A 6,159-nucleotide genomic window follows, 5' to 3' on the forward strand; every position below is an offset into this window, starting at 1 on the left:
CCTATTAAAAGTTTAACAAAAATTACATTCTTAGGGCCCAAATTCTGCGCTTTCTTTTTTTTTTTATTTAAATTTTTCTGTATTCCATTTTAATGGTTTAATCAAAAACATATCTAATTAATTGAATTCATAAAAACAACTTAATTTATTAATTTTTATACAATAATAGGGCCCTATACTATTTTAATTTTATTTACTTATTTTTTTAGAAATTCTGTGTTGTGTATTTTTTTTTTCTGGTAATCAAATGAAGGCGAAAACATTCATCTATTTTTTATTCCAATGAAAATTAAACAAACCCTTTAATTTTTGTACATTCAAAATGCTACACAACAGAAGTTTACTGTGTAACGAGCAATGTCACGGAATTCAAATATTGAATGAATAAATCAAATGCAATTCAGTACACTTCAATCAAACCGCGATATGGACTAGTGTATGTGAATATTAAATGGCAAAAATACTATTTAGCTACTACAGACGACAACCGCGAGCGTTGCGCGTGCTTAAATAGCAAACTAGCAAACGAAACGCGTGTCTGCGCCGTTCATTTTAGGGGGCCCAAGGCGGTCGCCTACCTTTGCCTAATGGTTAAGTCCGCCTCTGCAGCCGTGCATACAAAAAAGTACCAGAAATAGTAATATCACAAAGTTATATTTCATTGAAACACATGTTCTTGTAAGTGACCCAAGATAACTTGTTTTACATGAGATGTCAACACATTCACCCACCTGAGAATAAGTGACAGAACGTGAGCTGGACACAAAGTTTAGGATTGTCTATGCTTTTGAAGCATAGGCTCAACGTCATTACTAGCATAGAGCCATCTACAGGTGTGGTGTTAGTCAGTTCTCATTCTGCTGGATCTATCTGGCGCTTTTGACATTGTGAATCATCAGATGCTCTTGTCTACCCTCTCATCACTGGGCATCACAGGGATTCCACTTCGCTGGTTTGAATCCTATATCATAGGTAGGTCTTTCAGGGTGGCCTGGGGAGAGTAAGTATCTAAAGCACTGAGTCACTGGGGTTCCTTTAGGGATCAGTTCTTGGACCCCTCCTCTTCTCCATACTACATCACTGGGATCCATCATACAGGCACATGGTTTCTCCTACCATTGCTATGCTGATGACACACAGCTCCTCTATCTTTCATTTTGACGAGATGATCCAAGTGTAGCTGCACGGATCTCAGGCTGCCTGGCAGACATGGATAAAAAAACATCACCTACAGCTCAACCTGGCAAAGACAGAGCTTCTCATCTTCCCGGCCTCTTCAACTCTTCAGGGATTACCCCATCAAGTTCAGTCAGAAATCTTGGTGTAATCTTTGATGATCAGCTGACCTTCAAGGACCACATTGACTGCACTTCCATCATGTGCAATCAAACCTCGTCAAACGATTCAGAATGAGATCTACAAGTGAGCAACGCCTCGTGGTACCATCACAGAGAGGCACAAAATCACTTTCCAGAACATTTTCATTCACAGTTCCTGGTTGGTGGAATGATCTTCCCACCCCCATCCGGAATGCTGAACCCCTGACAATTTTAAAGCGACAGCTGAAAAAAACTCATCGCTTTCGTCAACATTTGACTGCATCCTAGAAAAACGTTCTCTTTCCCTACTCCCCCCTGTCTAGTACTTGTACTAATCTGAACAATGTCTGAAACTTTGTATTGCGAGCACTTCCTGTGATGAATTGCTTGTTGTATTCCTCAATTCTCAATTGTATGTCACTTTGGATAAAAGCATCTGCTAAATGAATAAATGTAAATATATCATTTGACGTGAAATTGATATCAAGGTACCCGGTGGGAATGCTCATTCAGAGAATCGGATCTTTGGAATAACATCACGTAAATTCACCCACTTCTCCCGAAATACATAAAAGTCACCATTGAACTAGGAGAAGAGTAGAGTGAACTTTATAGTTACCTACACAATGTGTGTGTATGAATAAAACACATTGTCAGATTTAATTGAAAGGATTATTATTGCCGCTTTCCTCAGACACCAGTGTATTTAGCAAACTCACAAACATCAGTGTGTATTTAACTTTGCTAGTAATTAATTTAAATGTCTGAAACCTAAAATAATTTTTATGTGGTTGAAAAAACTGAATCGTTGTGATATAGGCCATGAAAAGCACTGAGCACGTCTATCTCTGGCTCAGTGCCAGACAAAGCGCAAAAGCACGTTTGAATTTAGCAGTGAATGTTCTAAATACACCTGTGATTGTCTGCATCGAATGGTTAAAATCAACACGTTTCGGGGGTCAAATTGAATCTGAGGTGGCACAAATCAGATCCGAGTGGTACCCCTCGGTTGAAATTGCGTTCGGTTTAGATTGCTATCTGCGTTTAAAATCGCATTCCAGGGGTGGGTCCTTCAGATCATTGTAGGGGGACTAAGCCCCCATGCCCCCCAAACCCCCACTTGACACTGGGCCTGCCATTACTGAGATGACTTTTTCACTGGAGAAAGCAATATTATGGATAGAGGACTTGTATTTTAGCTGGAAGCATTGGTTTGCAGTAAAAAAAATGTCTTGATGGATTTGTTTATTACAAACACTTTTCACTTCACAAGATGTTAATTGATAGACTGGAGTCATGTGGATTACTTGTGAAAAGTCAGATATATTCCAATCTATTTCAATGAAGAAACAAACTCAACTACATCGCGGATGGCCTGAGGATGAGTACATTTTCAGCACACTTTAATTTTTGGGTGAACTTCTCCTTTAATTAATAAAATTTAGGAGGCAGTAACTTATAGATTATTATGTTTATACATGCTCCCTGTAGAAAAAAAAAACCTTTAGTACTTTATAAAATTGTTTGTTATTGTGGTTTTAATTTTGTAATATACAATCCTTCACTTAGGCCTTTTATGTCATGTGTCAAGTATGAAGGAGCCTGTAGAGTTGCGTGTCGAGTCTGTGTATCCCCATCTGTCAATGAGTGTGCATGAATGAATGCGAGTGTTTGTTTTCTGAGGAAGGTGTTAAAAATAGGGTAACATTAATCACTGACTAAAGCAGACACAGATCAGTTTGGATGGGCCGTGGCCGGGCGTCTCTGGCAGACCTCAGTGTCTGAGAGTGAGACTGACAGGTTTTAAATCAGGGCCTGTCTGTGGTTGTCACAGCAGATGGATTCGAGACAGATTTACCACCGGAGCAGACCAGAAGGCTGGAGGGAGGTCAGTAAGCACAGACAAAAATGCTGAGTGGGACAGAGCGAGAAATCCCAAGGGTGAAAATTTAAAAAATTGCTTTTGAAAGCTCTTATTTTACCTCTCATTGGAAAGGTTTAGAAAGGCTGGGAGCAGACTCTTAAAGGGGTCCTATTATGCTATTTTACAATGTCTTGAATTTGTTTTTGGGGGTGTACTAGAACATGCTCTCATGCTTGGTAGTTCGAAAAACGCATTATTTTTCACATAATTTACATGATCTGGATTCAGACCCAGAGAATATTGAACAAGAGGATCGCGCAGAACCACGAATATTGCAAGACATATTAGAGTGGTAACGTTATTGTTTTTTTTTTGGCTAAATCACGTTTTAGATAGGATGTCAACAACTGCTTAAAAATAACTGCATTTACTATGTACAGATAAGTGCATAGGCTATGTATTATTTTTATTGTTATTTAATTCTAACATTATAACATGAATTGCAGTGAAACTGTTATACAGTTGAATTAATTTATACCATAGTCCAGTGTTTCCCAGGCAGCATATATATACAAATTCATTCTCAGCCAGCAGAAGGCGCTGTTGGAGTGGTAGAGATAGAGGTTTCCCCGGTAACCGCTGTACACAAAGCAGCGCTCCGCTCACAAACGCTGCTTTATTAGACATTACATGTAAGATTAAATGAAAATGACATCCAATTTTCTGAAGACAGCTGGTTTCCTTCAGAAATACAGTGATATAAAAACACACGCACTCAATGTATGGGAAACACTGTAGTCTCATAATTGAAGTGTAAAGTAAAACCCGGAAAACAAATGCTGTAGTCCAAACGAGCCGTTCGATGTAGTTCTTGAAAAGGGATTTTTTAAAAACGAAATATCTCCCTTTGGAGTGGACTTTGAGATTTGTAAGTTTGAAGATCTTTTTTTATGCCCAAACATACACACTACACACTGCCTAAAATTCAAAAAGTGAAAAAGCATAATAGGACCTCTTTAAACAAACAAGAATCGACGAGCATGCAAAATCCCCTCTAACCTGTAAATGGATGTGTGATGCATTGCTGGCGTTCCACAGGTTGAACATCTTGAATTTCCTCTTTAAAGATGATTGTAGTACAATGTACAAAATGATTTTTCAAAATTGTAAATAAAACAGACATTACTGGAGTACATATTACAAGAATATACTATTTAAGTCTTTCACATTTTATGTCAAATTCAATGTGTTACTTGCCATTATTTGTTATTTGTATTTGTGAAAATTACTAGCAATTTCTGAGTGAAGTTGTTTCAAAATCAGTTCTACACCATTTCAACTACCAGTCAAAAGTTTGGAATAATTAAGAATTTTGTATGTTTTGGAAGAAGTCTCACCAAGACTGCAGTTGTTACAGTATTATTAATAAAGTAAAAACAGTAATATCGAGAAACATTATTACAATTTTAAATAACTCTTTTTGATACATCACAATTCAAAGGTTTTGTGTAATTAAAATTTTAAAAAGAGAAATTAATGTTCATATTAATACTTTTATGCAATGCAGTCGATTGATTAAAAATGATTAAAAAAAGATTTCTATGTCAAATAAATGATATAAATTGAAGAATCCAGAAAAAATATCATGGTTTTTACCTTTCAACTTTCAACTTTGCCATCACAGGAATAAGTTAGTTATTTTAAACTACAATATTTCACAATATTACTTTTAACTATTTTTTTTTTTTATCAAATAATATGTATATATTCTAAGCTTTTGACCAGTATATTGGCTTGTTAACAACTATTACTTTGAAGCAGACTCATTTTTGCATTTTGTTTGACGGAAACAATCTCAAACAACCACATATTGCTTCTCAAGCTTCCTGCTTACAAACTCCAGAAATTAATGAATTAAAATATCAACTTCAGGAGAAACTGCTGAAGAGCTGCATATAAATAGAGGAATATGAAGCTGCTAGTCAATTTTGATACCTTCAGACAGCACCTATCTATTTTTAATAATGCAATTAGATCAGGCTGGTACGCTTATTTCACTAAATTGGTCTCTGAGAACCAGAACACCCCAAGGGTGCTATTTTGGACCACTGACAGGCTTCTAAACGCCTCTCTTAGAAGTCATCCTGACATAATCCAAGGCTTCAAATGTAATAAGTTGGCAGTGTTCCCTAGAATATACAGTTAGGTTGGATATAAACAGAACATTTGAAAATAGTGCATTTGAGACTGTTATTGTATAATTTACCAGTGGAAGAATCTAATTTAGCAGTTGTTAATGTTGTTGATCCGGATGCATTGAAGAAATGATGATTTGGTTTGGGTCTTTGTATAGAAACTGCTCATCAGGTTCAAATCAAATACCAATTCTTACCTTAAAATGATTTAATATAGCTAACTGCCTTCATTATTTTAGAAATGTTGCATGATGATGGTCACTTTTGGTTCCACAGTCCTGGACTAAAATTATTTTTTAGTTTTTACAACATCAAAGTTAAATATTACACATTATACAGTACTGTTCAAAAGTTTAGGGTAATAATTAGGAATGATAAATGTTCATTATTAGACATAAACACATATTGTTAATTATTGGTTTATTTCAAGTCCCTTTTGGTGCTGTTATTGCACTGCGTGAAAGGTGGATTGGATTTATTGACGGAGCTGCATCAGATGAAAACTAATGAGAATGACAAGAGTGAGTACTTTCCAAGTAATTTTGTCAATTTTACCTGATGAACCAACACATATGGAGCAAAATTGCATGGCTGGAATACTGAGAGTGGTGATTTCAATATAATTGAATCCAGATTATATTTAATTAGGCTTGATCTGGCATGACTGAAAGCACATCACTGGAACACACACATATGCCATGTAAAGCTTCAAAGAAGGTAATTTATCTGTTTAGACGTTATAATATGACTTAATGTTACTACTGTATGTGTTGACAAAGCT

This window comes from Sinocyclocheilus anshuiensis, unplaced genomic scaffold, assembly GCF_001515605.1.
Source record: "Sinocyclocheilus anshuiensis isolate Anshui unplaced genomic scaffold, SAMN03320099.WGS_v1.1 scaffold1292, whole genome shotgun sequence".
NCBI classification, from domain to species: domain Eukaryota; kingdom Metazoa; phylum Chordata; class Actinopteri; order Cypriniformes; family Cyprinidae; genus Sinocyclocheilus; species Sinocyclocheilus anshuiensis.